This window comes from Heterodontus francisci, chromosome 27 (assembly GCF_036365525.1).
Source record: "Heterodontus francisci isolate sHetFra1 chromosome 27, sHetFra1.hap1, whole genome shotgun sequence".
Taxonomy (NCBI): domain Eukaryota; kingdom Metazoa; phylum Chordata; class Chondrichthyes; order Heterodontiformes; family Heterodontidae; genus Heterodontus; species Heterodontus francisci.
In genome coordinates this window covers 67,378,675-67,394,536 of record NC_090397.1, presented here as the reverse complement: position 1 = coordinate 67,394,536, position 15,862 = coordinate 67,378,675, and the positions used below count along the sequence as shown (strand labels likewise).

The window sequence follows — 15,862 nt, the reverse complement described above, 5'->3', positions numbered from 1 at the left end:
ATTGCTTGATATTTTTCAGGTAGTAGAGGGGAAATTTAAGGTTTCTTGAAGTCAGGGATCAACTGGTTGTAGTGGAGGAGAAGTCCATAATAGAATAACCTTGGTTTAACGTCTCATCTGGGGAGACATTTTGATATTGTGCAATAGTGTAAAATAGACAGTTGTCAATGGAAATAGAAACCTGCAGAGATGTAAAATGAGTGCCGATTCACTATCTCCATTCCACTCTGCTGTACAAAGTCAAAATGTACCCCGTGGACATTGCATGAAGTTGGTTTAATGTGGATGAATGGTCTTTCCTTCCTCTGGATTTTCTTATATTATTGGAATAATTGTCAAAACGTTAACAGTTAACGTAAACTTTACATTTTGTCATAAGGGCTGATTGCATAATTGGAAATTGGAGTATTTACAAAAATAACTATTTTAGAATCAAACAATAATTTATCTTTTCTTATGATGCTCTTCACCTAAGGTGACAGAGAAGAGTCTCCTGACACTAAAGTTTGTAAATGCACAATAACCCAATGATTTAATTCCGTTACCAATTCCATCTCTTCTTACAAATTCTTCAATCAACAGAAGAAGCAACAGAAAAAGTATTTGGCCTCTGTGATGAGGTTTACAGTGATTGATGATTTAAGTCCCAATCCAGGTCCTGAGCACATAACCTAAGCTGACACGACAGTGCAATGCAGAGGGAGTGCTCCATTGTCCAAGGTACTGTCCTTCATATGGGATGTTTAAACAGAGGCTCTGTCTGCCTGTTCAGCTGGATGTTTTAAAAGGACCCCATGACACTATGTGAAGAAGCACAAAGCATTCTCCTGGGTTTCCACCACATTCTTCATTTGACCCACAAGCAAAAACACATTAACTGGTATTTCATCGGACTTCTATTTGTGGGATCTTGCTGTGTGCAAAATGGTTCTTGCACTTGCCTACATAACAGCAAGCCAATTCTATCTCCTCTTACAAATTCTTAAAATCAGTAGAGAGGAGACAGCTATCAGTTATTCCACTTCAAAGCATTAATTATGGGTGAACGACAATGAGATGCTTCTGAGTGACCCGATAAGATGCTGCAGTCTATTTCTGATAATCCAGTTGCTTTGCACTAAGAAAGTTCAAATGAGCCAATAATTCAAATTAAGCATCATAAAACAGAACAAAGTGGGAATTTAGAGCTAAACAAATTAAAATTATCAGATAACTTGAATTAAAGTGGAGTTGACTGTATATAAAGACAGGTCTCTTTTTTTCTTGTCTGATTGATTCTGACAATTTCAGGAGCTGAGCAGGACCTGAAGCCCTGAATTATCGCAACATCGCCTATTTAAATAGATGGACAAATGGGATGCCAAGATTTCAGTGTCAGTAATTCAAATATCTAAAGAACTGTTTCTCTTTGTTACAAATTTACATATTCAAACCTTTTTGCTTCTTTGTGTTTAAGTGACTCTAATTCATGTAACGAAGCAAAGATGAAAGTATCCCAGGAATGTGCAGTACATTTAGATTATTGCCTTGGTAATGATCCTGACTTAGCTCTAACCATCTCTTGTGTTAGACCTTCAAAATCTCATATATGGCATCAAACGTTGATTACTTGGCACAAAGCTGCTGTTTTGTCTGATACATGTATAGTCAATGTTATTTCCCCTCCGTAAAGAGTGGTACACAAAGTAGATTAAAACCAAAGTACAATGATCAAAAGAGAAAAATAAAGGACAATAGAATGAAAAATAGCTAGAACTTTATTGAGCGTTTTTTTTATAATTCAGCACTATGGCTGATGTTATTGGATAAAGACCTGCACACAGCCGTAATGATGACACAGTTAACAACTACCATATAATTACTGAGGCTTCCTGTATTCATGCTTGTAGTTGGTGGTTAGCTTACATCCTGCATGTTGTCTGAAACGGTTGTGTTTACTTTTGAAAAATGTGCAGGTGTGTTCCTCATATTTTGGTTAGTGGTTTGCACCTAATTATTCAAATCGGTGGTGTCTGATGACTATTAAAGAACTGGTCACCACACTGACTGTAAATGGGCAATTACTATGTCTCTTCAAACAACTTCCAAAGAAAATCCCCTTCAGTTTTCAGCCCTTCTGCCCTATAAGCCCAAATTTGTGCTGGTGTACTGCTCTACCACCTGCAATGTCAATCAAGTAGCCAAGTATGATCCTATTAGTTGGCTATTGGATTGTGATGATGAAGAAGCAAAAGCCAGCAGTGTCCTCACCTGATTTCAACAAGTACACTTTTTATCGGAAATCACTGGATAGCAATCAGGACTGGGAGCCCTGGATGAGGGTCAACAAGGTCTGTTGTAGGACCACTTACACTATCCTGGCTGAAATCAAGCAATGTGACAGACATGAAATTAAACCTCCATGGTCAGTCTGTCGGGCTTAGAGCAGCATTAGGTGCTACAGCAGCTGCATTAGAATATCCTGTTTGGTGCTGCTGCTTTACCCATCTTTTCATTAAAAGAACGATTTCTTTGTTAAGAGATCCAGTTAAATTTCTCTGATTCCCTGATGTATAACACATCATTATTAAGCACCTTTGTGCCCTGGCGTGGAGCCACTGAACTGTCAAAGCTCACCCAACAGAGGCAGGTGGCAGGCAGTTCACGAGGCTTAAACCTCATGGGTACAAGTTGAATTTTGCCAAATGCCCAAGAAAAAGAGAGAGAAAGTAACAAAAAAAGAGCAAAGAGAAGGCAGCTTACTCTGGGAGTCACAATGGTCTTGCTGCAATTGTATATGTCTTTGGTGAGACTACACCTGGAGTACTGTGTACAGTTTTGGTCTGTATACCAAAGGAAGGATATACTTGCCTTGGAGGCAGTGCAACAAACGTTCACTAGATTTATTCATAAGAAATAGGAGCACAAGTAGAAGATATAGCCCCTCGAGCCTGTTCCGTCACTCAATATGATCATAGCTGATCTGCCTCAACTGCACTTTCCTATCTGTTCCCCATATCCTTGATTTCCTGAAAGATCAAAAATTTGTTTATGTCAGCCTGGAAGAGACTCAATGATTGAGCATCCACACAGGTAGAGAATTCCAAAGATTCACAATGCTTTGAGTGACTAAATTTCTCCAGATCTCAGTCCTAAATGATCAACCCCTTATCCTGAGACTGTGCCCCCGTGTTCTAGATTCCCCAGCCAAAGGAAACAATCTCTGTGTGTATTCTATCAAGCCCCTTCAAAATCTTGTATGTTTCAATGAGATCACCTTTCATTCTCCCAAACTCCAGACAGTATAGGCCTAATTTACTCAGCCTCTCATCATAGGACAATTTTCTCATTCCAGGGACCAGTCTAGTGAACCTAGATTCCTAGCATGAGAGGATTGTCCAATGAGGAAAGATTCGATAGAATGGGCCTATATTCCCTTGGAGTTTAGAAGAATGAGAGGTGATCCCATCTAAACATACAAGATTCTGAGAGGACTTGAAAGGGTAGATGCTGAGAGGCTGTTTCCCCGAGCTGGAGAGTTTTGAATTAGAGGGCATAGCCTCAGGATAACAGGTCAGCCATTTCAGACTGAGATGAGGAGAAATTTCTTCAGTCATTGGGTTGTGAATCTTTTAAACTCTCTACCGGAGAGGAATGTGGATGCTCAGTCATTGAGTATATTTGAGACTGAAATTGATAAATGCTTGAACTGTAAGGGACTCAAGGGATATAGGGATCTGGCAGGTAAGTGAGGTAGAAGATCAGTCATGATCTTATTGAAGGATGGAACAGGCTCGAGGGGTTGTATGGCCTACTCCTGCTCCTATTTCTTATGTTCAAAACCAAAAACAAGTAACTGCCTTTGGAGGCTATTTCTTCTTCTTTGGCCTCCTTGTCTCGGGAGACAATGGGTAAGCGCCTAGAGGTGGTCAGTGGTTTGTGAAGCAGCGCCTGGAGTGGCTATAAAGGCCAATTCTAGAGTGACAGACTCTTCCACAGACGCTGCAGATAAAATTGGTTGTCGGGGCTGTTACACAGTTGGCTCTCTCCTTGCGCTTCTGTCTTTTTTCCTGCCAACTGCTAAGTCTCTTCGACTCGCCACTCTTTAGCCCCGCCTTTATGGCTGTCTGCCAGCTCTGGCGATCACTGGCAACTGACTCCCACGACTTGTGGTCAATGTCACAGGACTTCATATTGCATTTGCAGATGCCTTTAAAGCAGAGACATGGATGGCCGGTGGGTCTGATACCAGTAACGGGCTCGCTGTACAATGTGTCCTTGGGGATCCTGCCATCTTCCATGTGGCTCACATGGCTAAGCCATCTCAAGCGCCGCTGACTCAGTAGGGTGTATGTGCTGGGGATGTTGGCGGCCTCGAGGACTTCTGTGTTGGAGATATGGTCCTGCCACCTGATGCCAAGGATTCTCCAGAGGCAGCGAAGATGGAATGAGTTGAGACGTCGCTCTTGGTTGACATACGTTGTCCAGGCCTTGCTGCCGTAGAGCAAGGTACTGAGGACACAGGCTTGAAACACTCGGACTTTTGTGTTCCATGTCAGTACGCCATTTTCCCACACCCTCTTGGCCAGTCTGGACATAGCAGCGGACGCCTTTTCCATGCGCTTGTTGATTTCTGCATCAAGAGACAGGTTACTGGTGATAGTTGAGCCTAGGTAGGTGAACTCTTGAACCACTTCCAGAGCGTAGTTGCTGATATTTATGGGTGGAGCATTTCTGACATCCTGTCTCATGATGTTCGTTTTCTTGGAGCTGATGGTTAGGCCAAATTCGTTGCAGGCAGCCACAATCCTGTCGATGAGTCTCTGCAGATACTCTTCTGTGTGGGATGTTAATGCAGCATCGTCAGCAAAGAGGAGTTCCCTGATGAGAACCTTCCGTACTTTGGTCTTCACTCTAAGATGGGCAAGGTTGAACAACTTGCCATCTGATCTTGTGTGGAGGAAAATTCCTTCTTCTGAAGACTTGAACGCATGTGAGAGCAGCAGTGAGAAGAAGATCCCAAACAGTGTAGGTGTGAGAACACAGCCCTGTTTCACGCCACTCAGAATAGGAAAGGGGTCTGATGAGGTGCCGCTATGCTGAATTGGGCCCTTCATATTGTCATGGAATGAGGTGATGATACTTAGTAGCTTTGGTGGACATCCGATCTTTGCTAGTAGTCTGAAGAGACCACGTTTGCTGACGAGGTCAAAGGCTTTGGTGAGATCTATGAAAGCAATGTAGAGGGGCATCTGTTCGCGGCATTTCTCCTGTAGCTGCCGAAGGGAGAACAGCATGTCGATGGTGGATCCCTCTGCTCGAAAGCCGCACTGTGCCTCAGGGTAGACACGCTCAGCCAGCTTCTGGAGTCTGTTTAAAACGACTCGAGTGAAGACTTACCCCACAATGCTGAGCAGGGAGATTCCACGGTAGTTGTTGCAGTCACCACGGTCACCCTTGTTCGTATATAGGGTGATGATATTGGCATTGCGTGTGTCCTGTGGTACTGCTCCCTCGTCCCAGCACAGGCAAAGCAGTTCATGGAGTGCTGAGAGTATAGCAGGCTTGGCACTCTTGATTATTTCAGGGGTAATGCCGTCCTTTCCAGTGGCTTTTCCACTGGCTACAGAATCAATGGCATCACTGAGTTCTGATTTTGTTGGCTGTTCATCCAGCTCATCCACGACTGGCAGAGATTTCACACCCATGTGTCTGGTTCCTTTGACTCTTTCCCCTCTGGGAGAACGGAGACTGGACTCACAGTCCCATCAAACCCAGACTGAGATCAGCTTGGTCTGTTTGTGGCTGAAAGGTCCTGAGATCTTTCGAATGGACAAACTGGCATAGTTGATGTCCTGAGGATGGGGGTGTGTCCTCCTGCTGAAGTACAACACCTGCCCGCAGTAATAAAATAAATTACCTGAGGAATAGGTGTCAACTTGAATAGGTATAACAGACTTCCTTTACTACTGAGAGGACACCAGGTAATGGGGAGTCGTGTCCTGTTGATCCTACTTAATCTAACAACCCCTTGAATACCTTCACAAGAACTTCTGGTATAAGCAAGGGAAGGATAAATTAGAGAAGAACAGAGGAGAGGACAAGGTGAAATGATATGTATATTCTATTACAAATCCCACTGAGAAATATTTATTTTAAATTGTGAGCACTATTAACATCACTGGCAGTGGGAGAAGAGCTGTGGTAGTGGCAGGGAAGTATTACCGAGACTGACAATGCAAGTGAGTTGAATTAACACACACGAATAAGACAGCTTGATCCCTGACAGATAACAAGATGTCTGTTTCCAATTCAGCTTTTTCACACCATCAGGCTTGGTAACTTCTCCAAGCCACAGCTTTTTATAAGAAGCACTAATGGTAATAATCCCTCCCTTGAACAATTGTATTTCTAATTATACTATTGCCCTGATGCTGTGATACTTTTTCCTGTCTGCATTACTGACTCTTCAAAAGTTATTTTGTTGGTACATTTGTCCACCCTTATTGTGTTTTCATTCATTAAGTGGAACAGTGAGTGGAATCATAGAATGGTTACAGCACAGAGACCATTTGGCCCATTGAGCCCATGCCAGCTCTCTGCAAGAGCAATTTGGCTAGTCCCACACCCTCCTGCCTTTTCCCAATGGCCCTGCAAATTATTTTTTCTATTCAGGTGCTTATCCAATTCCCTTTTAAAAGCTATAATTGAATCTGCATCACCACACTCTCAGGCAGGGCAGATCCTAACTACTCATTGCGTGAAAAGGTTTTTGCTCACGTCACCTCTGTTCTTTTGCCAATCACTTTAAATCTGTGTCCTCTGGTTCTCAACCCTTCTGCCAACAGGAACAGTTTCTCTTTATCTACTCTGTCTAGACCCCTCATGATTTTGAATACCTCTATTAAATCTCCTCTCAATGGAGAACAACCCCAGCTTCACATAACTGGCCCCTCGTCCCTGGAACCACTCTTGTAAATCTTTTCTGCTCCTTCTCTAAAACCTTCACATTCTTCCTTAAGCATGCTGTCCATTTCTGGACACAATATTCCAGTTAAGGCTGAACCAAAGTTTTAAAAAGGTTCTTACTTGCTTTTGTACTCTACGTCTTTACTTATAAAGCCCAGGATCTCATATGCCTTTTTAACTGCTTTCACACCTTCAATGATTTGTGCACATATACCCTCAGGTCTCTGTTGCTGCACCCCCTTCAGAGTAGAAACTGTTGATTGAATGAACCAATAGGTGTGAGCAGTAGCTCCCATAATTAGCCTCCCATTCATAGGGTTTTGAGGTTGGATCCCACTCTCAATCGCTATTGGCTCTTGGCTGCTCTGTAGCATTAAGCTTTGATGGTTCCTGTCAGACCATCAGGTTGATCTGCTAAAGTATCTATATCTGGAAGAGTTTCTAAATTAATTCCAATTCAATATGGAGTGGCGTTAATGGCGGTTATACAGAATTCCATGACTGAAGCATCCTTCTATGATGAAGGAGGATAATAAGGGGTAGTAAGGATTAAAGACAAAAAAGTGGGAACAGCAATAAAACAGAAAGTAACATCACAACCCTTAAAACTAAATATGCTGTGGAAGTGTTTGCTCAATCTAATATCTATATGTTCAAAATCTTGGGCCAGATTTTCAAAACGGGGTCAAGAACCTGACACCTGGATAATTTCCGGGTCCTGAACCCGCGTCTCAATGGCGTTGCTCTTGTGACACTATTTTGAAATGTAAATATGCTAATTGGGCAGGAGGTGAGCTCTGCATCGAATTAGCGGCGAATGTCTCTGGGAGGTGAGACCTGCCCTCAGAGCACTAGTGGCAAAGGCAGACGGCGGCCATGATGGGGCCTACTGCTGCCTAGCCGAAGAGAGTAGACAGCTCCATGGAGGACCAGCAGCGTAAGGCAAAAAGGCGCAGTTCAACCATCCATAACTGAGGGAATGCACATGATCCAGCACAAAATCCCCGAGGGCCCCATAATTTTCAACCTTCGCCCCACTGTGAACCTGACAGCTATGCTCTAACATGCACCAGACTGTTCGAATTCGCTGGAAACCAATTTCAAAATTGCAGTCCTGACCTCCCCAGCCCCTGAACAAGCTCCTCGAGGAGGTTAATGGGGGGCAATCGGATTCCCTGTTCCCTCCCAGCTCTCACTTGAAAAACTGGAGTCTGTCCCGGAGGCATCGGGATAAGGAGACCATGATGTGATTTTTAAAATCGCATCAGCACCCAGTCCCCTTCCCGGCATTTGAAAATCTGACCCCTTATGTCTGCATGCACTTCAGACAATTATTGTCATTATAAATTCCTATGTTCTCACACTGTAAATCCTGCCAATGATGATGTGCTAGTGCCTCAGGTTTGCATTTTGCAGCTCCTACGCCTGCAGTCCATCTGCTCTAACCAACACAGCTTCCCAAACTGTTACACATTTATCTTTAACTATCCATAATATAAAAGCAAAGCAAATAAGGACAAAATACAGGACTTTAAAGTGGCAACTGAATGACATCTGCCCTTTAACCCCATTTCTTCTGAAGACAACACTAGAGGCTTAAGTTTCCCACGGGCTTCAGGAACTAAAGCCTGGCTCGGGTACAAACTAAAACCCGACCTGGGCCCGACCTGACAACAGCCGACCCAAACCTGACCGGGGCCCTTTAATTTGTTTAAATGCCCGACCCGACCCGAACCCGACACCTGTAGTTGGGTTTGGTCAGGCAGCCAGGCTCCACTGCAGAGTGTGGGGTCCGGACTCCACGTTTCCCGCCTTAACGTCCTGAATGATCATTTGAAGATTAGTCCCGGACCAAGGCAGCACTGTCCACGCCCAGCCCGACCCGACTCGAGCCCGAATGCCGGATCCGGAAAAGAGACCCGACTTGACCCCGACACGACCCCGACACATGCCATCGGGTCTGGTCAGTTAGCCACGCTTTATTGGGAACTCGTATCAGGACCATTTCTGGGTCCCGACCCCACCGGGGTCTGACGTCACAATCTTATGGGATGCAAAGAGTTAAGAGGCCGCCCCCACGTTTGCTGTCCAGTTAAGGAGGGCTGGCGGAACAGCAACATGGGAGACCCAAACCAGCACTGGGGGGCCAGCAGGTCCACTGGGAGAGGTGGGTGCTGCCATGGCAGATGGTGCACCGTGAGCACTCCTCAACAGGGAGGTTCTCTCGCAATCCTGCAGAGAATTCAAAAATAAAGAATGCCCACACTTGTTAGGGCCATCAGTGTGGAAGTGTAACCCTTCCACAGGATTGATTGTAGCCGTGGCTGTGGACTTTTTATCCTGGTGGCTCCTTCATTGGGGCATTGAGACGAGGCCCTGATGGCACCAATGCCTCACCCCAGCTTGCTACCAGGAGGCTGCCTTCAAATAGCTGCCGGGCTTCGGACTCAGCAGGAGGCCTGTCCACTGCTGGGAAAATGCAGAGGATTTGGAAAATGGTCCCCAAGTGGAGCCTTAATTGGCTGCGTGCCTCTGTGGACCGGGTTTCCGATTTCCAATGGCAGCCTGTTCCTGGGAAGCGTCAGGGAGCCAACTGACGCACAACTGTCTGAATCTCCCCTCCCCTCCGTCTCCAACCCCGGCCGTCAAAGCCACTCTGTGGTGCTGGGAAAATTCAGCCCTTGGTTTTGATTCCCCACGTGCAATACCTTGTGAGATTGACGAGCTTTATACACAAGCATCGAGCTCTGATAATAGGTCATCGGCCTGCGATGTTAACTCTGTTTCTGCTGCCAGACCTGCTGAATACTTCCAGCAGTTTATGTTGTTTTAATTTCAGATTTCTGGCAGCTGCAGTATTTTGCTTTTGTTTATATACACGTTAGTTCACCCGCGATCTCCAAGTTTGCTTCTTCTCAGGTGAAGAAGTTTGATTGTGGATACTGGAAATCTGAAATAAAAGCAGAAAGTGCTGGAAAGACTCAGCAGGTCTGGCAGCATCTGTGGCGAAACCTTTAATCAGAACTGGAGAAGGTTAGAAATGAGCAAGTGAAAAGGGAGGGTGGGGGAAAGAGAACAAAAAGGAAGGTGTGTGATAGGGCAGAGGGCAGGAGAGATTAAATGACAAAGATATAACAGAACAAAGGCAAAAGGAGTGATAATAGTTGTATGAAAAGACAAGGCCTTCGTCCAGGGAGAGTGTTAATAGCAGAAGAGTGAACAGCTCTTTCCAAAAGCCTGAAAAACAAGTTTAAGACAGGCCCATGGTTAAAAGAATGGAATAGAATAAAACAAATTAAAAAGGCAGTCATGCTTTGAAATTGTTGAACTCAATGTTGAATCCAGAAGGCTGTAGAGTGCCTAATTGGAAGGAGGTGCTGTTCCTCAAGCTTGCATTGAGGTTCACTGGAACACTGCAGTGGGCCCAGGACAGAAATGTAGGCATGGAAGCAGGGTGGTGAGTTAAAATGGCAAGCAACCAGAAGTGCAGGGTCATGCTTGTGAATTGAGTGAAGGTGTTCTGCAAAGTTGTCACCCAATCTGCATTTGGTCTCCCCACTGTAGAGGCAACCGCATTGTGAGAAGTGAATACAGTATACTAAATTGAAAGAAGTATACTAAATTGATATAAACAAGGTTTCTGATCTCACTTTAAAGCTACTGTTGATATCTACAGCAACAATTGACAATTGGGTAGTACACATAGCCTAGCATCTAAGAACACTTAACTATGAGGAGAAACGAGGACATTGACTGGGAATGGGAAAAAGTACAAGGGTGATGGGGGGGTGGTGGTGTAGGGGGTGACTGACAACAGGGTCAAGGAGATATATTTTATAGGTTTTTGAAAGAAGTGGTAAAGTGCTATGGTTAATTGAAACAAAACTATTTTACAACATAAAATAAGAGCTCATGTGTAGGGGGCAACCTAATAGCATGGATAGAGGATGGTTAGCTAACAGGAAGCGAAGAATAGGGACAAATGAGGCATTTTCGGGTTGGCAAGCTGTAACTAGTGGAGTGCCAAAGGGATCAGTTCTGGGGCCTCAACTATTTACCATCTATATTAATGACTTGGATGAAGGGACCGAAGGTATGGTTGCTAAATTTGCTGATGACACAAAGTTAGGTAGGAGAGTAAGTTGTGAAGAGGACTTAAGGAGTCTGCAAAGGGATATTGATAGGTTAAGCGAGAGGACAAAAATTTGACAGATGGAGTACTATGTGAGAAAATGTGAACTTGACCACTTTGGCAAGAAAAGAAAAGCAGTATAATATTTGAATGGAGAGAAATTGCAGAACTCTGCAGCACAGAGGGATCTGGATGTCCTGGTACATGATACACAAAAAGTTAGCATGCAGGTACAGCAAATGATTAGAAAGGCAAATGGAATATTGTTGTTTATTGCAAGGGGAATGGAGTATAAAAGTAGTGAAATTCTGATACAGTTGTACAGTGCGTTGGTAAGACCACATCAAGAGCACTGCATACAGTTTTGGTCTCCTTACTTGAGAGAGGATATAATTGCATTAGAAGCTGTTCAAAGAAAGTTCACGTGACTGATTTTCTGATGATGGAATTATCGTATGAGGAAAGGTTGGGCAGTTTGGGCCTGTATCCGTTGGAGTTTAGAAGAATGATCTTACTGAAACATATAAGACACAGAAGGGACTTGACAGAGTGGATACTGAAAGGTATTTCCCCTTATGAGAGAGACTAGCACCACAGGACACAGTTTCAAAATTAGGGAATCTTTCATTTAAGTCAGAGATGGAGAGAAATTTGTTGTCAGAGGATTGTTAGTTTGTGGAATTCTCTTCCCCAGAGAGCAGTGGAGGCTGGATCATTGAATATTTTTAAGCTGAGTTACATAGATTCTTGATTGACAAGGGAGTCAAATGTTATAACAGGTAGACAGGAAAGTAGAGTTGAGGCCATAAATCAGCCATGATCTTATCAAATGGCAGAGCAGGCTCGAGGGGCCAAATGGCCTACTCCTGCTCCTAATTCGTATGTTGGTAGGTAGAAATAACTAGGTAGGTTTTTGAGTGTATAAAAAAAAAAGATTTCAACTAAGCTTTGAATCAGAATAGTTAATCTACACAAGATATAGAAGTCTATTCTTCTCAACTAAAAATACTATTGCCCAGTTACTGTTACTGCAAGTACTGGACTATTAATCAGAACTATCCATTGAACCAACTGCATCATTATCATTGCCTTTTACAATATTCACATTTAGTCATGAGGCACTGTGGGCCATCAGCAGCAGCAGAATTGGATTCAACCACAATCTGTAATCTCATGGCCCAGCATATCCCCCACTCTACCATTACCATCAAGCTGGGGGACCAACCCTGGTTCAATGAAGAGTGTGGGAGGGCATGCCAGGAGCAGCACAAGGCATACCTCAAAATGAGGTGTCAGCCTGGTGAAGCTACAACACAGGACTGCTTGCGTGCCAAACAGCAGAAGCAGCATTAAATAGACAGGGCTAACTGATCCCACAACCAACGGATCAGATCTAAGCTCTGCAGTCCTGCAACATCCAATCGTGAATGGTGGTGGACAATTAAACAACTGACAGGAGGAGGAGGCTCCACAAATATCCCCATCCTCAAGTCAAGGCTGAAGCATTTGCATCCATCTTCAGCCAGAAGTGCCGAGTGGATGATCCACCTCAGCCTCCTCCTGAGGTCCCCAGCATCGCAGATGCCAGTCCTTGGTCAATACAATTCACTCCACATGATAGCAAGAAATGGCTGAAGGCACTGGATACTGTAAATGCTATGGGCCCTGACAACATTCTGGCAATAGTGCCGAAGACTTGCGCCCCTAGCCACGCTGTTCCAGTACAGCTACAACACTGGAATCTACCTGGCAATGTGGAAAATTGCCCAGGTATGTCCTGTGCACAGAAATCAGGACAAATCCAACCTGGCCAATTACCACCCTATCAGTCTACTCCTGGTCATCAGCAAAGTGATGGAAGGGGTTGTCAACTGTGTTATCAAGTGGCACCGGCTCAGCAATAACCTGCTCACTGATGCTCAGTTTGGGTTCCGCCAGGGCCACTCAGCTCCTGACCTCATTACAGCCTTGGTCCAAACATGGACAAAAGAGCTGAACTCCAGAGGTGAGGTGAGAGTGACTGTCCTTGACATCAAGGCAGCATTTGACTGAATATGGCATCAAGGAACCCTAGCAAAACTGGAGTCAATGGAAATCAGGGGGAAAACCTAGCACAAAGGAAGATGGTTGTGGCTATTGGAGGTCAATCATTTAAGTCCCAGGACATCACTGCAGGAGTTCCTCAGGTAGTGTCCGAGGCCCAACCATCTTTGGCTGCTTCATCAATTACCTTCCCTCCATAAGGTCTGAAGTGGGGATGTTCGCTGATGATTGCACAATATTCAGCACCATTCTTGACTCCTCAGATACTGAAGCAGCCCATGTCCATATGCAGCAAGACCTGTAGAGTATCCAGGCTTTGGCTAATAAGTAACAAGTTAAAATCCATGCCACACAAGTGCTGGGCAATGACCATCTCAAATAAGAGAGAATCTAACCATCTCCCCATGACGTTCAATGGCATTACCATCACTAAATCCCCCACTATCAACATCCTGAGGGTTACCATTGACCAGAAACAGCCACATAAATGCCGTGGCCACAAGAGCAGGTCAGAGGCTGGGAATTCTGTGGCGAGTAACTCACCTCCTGTCCTCCCAATGTTTGTCCAACCATCTACAAGGCACAAGTCAGGAGTGTGATGGAATACTCTTCACTTGACTGGATGGCTGCAGCTTCAACAACACTCAAAAAGCTCAACACCATCCAGGACAAAGCAGCCCACTTGATTGGTACCCCATCCAACACCTTCAACATTCACTCCCTCTACCACAAATGCACAGTTGCAGCAGTGTAACAGTGTAGATGGTATGTACCATTTGCAAGATGCATTGCAGCAACTCAGCAAGACTCCTTCGACAGCACCTTACAAACCCGTGACCTCTACCTCCTAGAAGGACAAGAGCAGCAGATGCATGGGAACACCACTACCTGCAAGTTCCTCTCCAAGCCACACACCATCCTGACTTGGAACTATATCGCTGTTCCTTCACTGTCGCTGGGTCAAGATCCTGGAATTCCCTTCCTAACAGCACTGTGGGTGTACCTACACCCTAAGGACTGCAGCGATTCAAGAACGCAGCTCACCACCACCTTCTCAAGGGCAATTAGGGATGGGCAATAAATGCTGGCCAAGCCATGACGTCCACATCCCTCGAATGAATAAATAAAATGCACAAGATCCCATACTGTGGATCAGTGACTGGATCTAGCCCAGAGGTTTGGGTCCTATCACCATATTTTGGGTGCTGGAGCTCTGAATTTTTAAATATGTCAGAAGGATTGAGAAATCTTTCACCAGAATCTTGGTCTGGTGGAAAAAGGTGATGAAAAGCCTGTACTCTTCCACCAATAAGGGAACACGCTTTCCAATGACCTTTTCCAGAAAGAAGAAAGTGATGTTTTTCAAACCGTTGTTATATTTTAAAATTAGAAGCTTTGGAGGCCAAATTGATGTCTCCAAGATAAATGGCAGTCATTGCAATCTTATATGGAGGCAACATCAGACAGCAGTGGCACACATCAGTGTTATTGATAAGGAACAACAGAGCAGAGAAGGGCCAGAACAATGAGCAAAGCCATGCGGCAATAAAGTGAACATTCAATTTTCGTTGTACTGTAGTCAGTACTTTATGTTTCAATTGGTATTTTTAAATTGTGTTTTATTCATTTCCATTATCATTCCCAACATCAACAATTTGGCTATTTTTATGAACCAGTTTGATGTCTCACATTCGTCATACACAATGAGAGTTGTTAAAATTTTAGCATCACAATGTTTGTAATAAATTGTGTTACCTTCAATTCAATGTTCCCTGAATTTTCGTGTTTGCCTTTTAATCCCCTTTATGCAGCCCTTGGGCTCTATGATAAGTACCTGAGAGAGATACATGAAAGGGAAATGACTTGGACATCCTTGTTCTGAATGGGAACTGTATATTCCCTACAAAAAATAATTTCTACATTTCCTCTGTGTTCAAGTGACTCCTAACCAGCTAAGGGAAAAGCTTTAAAATGTGACAATAACTATGAAGGAAACCAGACATAACCTCCTTCAAAAGGCACAGTCCACACTGGAAAAAAAGGTGCGTTTTCTTCTGGACAGGACAAGAGCCAGAGGTGGCTTTGCTACCGCCTCACCTCCAGCTCTGCCAACTCTTGTGATTTCCAAAGGGAGTTCCAAGCTCTTGAGGCAACGCCATACTCGAGCCCAAGAAGTTGCCTGTTTTGGCTCTGCTTAAAAAGTGACATTGAGGGTCTTCGTTAAATGTTGCACTGGAACCTCCCTGTTGTGTTTTCCAATCATTGACAATCCTGCTTCTCAAATGCAGGCGATGTGATGACGTGCTTTAACAGCATGGATTTGCAAAAAAAAAAGGTTTGTCGAATATTTTGCCATGTAGGCCGGTCCAATTTAAGCAGTTGTCCAATAGAAATCATTAACTAGCCACAGGTTTGGTTACGGTGACACCATTTTAGCCACGAATTTAAAAATGCTCCCAATCCATGTAAATGTACTTTACATGGACATTTATTTAACAAACATCTCCCACGATACCGTAGTCAAAGTAAAGCACCCACAATGATCAATAAAATACCACGGTACTCCGCTTTCTCTCTGACTATTTTACCACCAAACGCACAAAAGTTAAAGCACACGCCTACACCTTGTGAATAGCAGTATTCAGATGTGCCCAATCTATAGACAGCACTTGTTTTACAGTCATGATCAATCTTGATGTCCTAAATGTCACACCAAGTGCTTTACAGATTAAAACATGC

The 15,862-nt window shown here is 44.1% G+C and overlaps 1 protein-coding gene across 3 annotated transcripts in view; it reads right to left on the bottom strand.

The window, feature by feature from the left end:
- The window catches only part of prkcq (protein kinase C, theta), a 207,429-nt gene that overhangs the window by 145,494 nt on the left and 46,073 nt on the right, over nt 1-15,862 (bottom strand). Inside the window, exon 1 of one of the 3 annotated variants that reach the window (XM_068059526.1) lies at nt 14,879-14,928. The exons of the other annotated variants lie outside the window; for them this stretch is intronic. The gene's annotated coding sequence lies outside the window, so the exon portion shown is untranslated. Of the gene's footprint in view, nt 1-14,878; nt 14,929-15,862 lie in introns of those variants that run through there. 3 annotated transcript variants of the gene reach the window in all.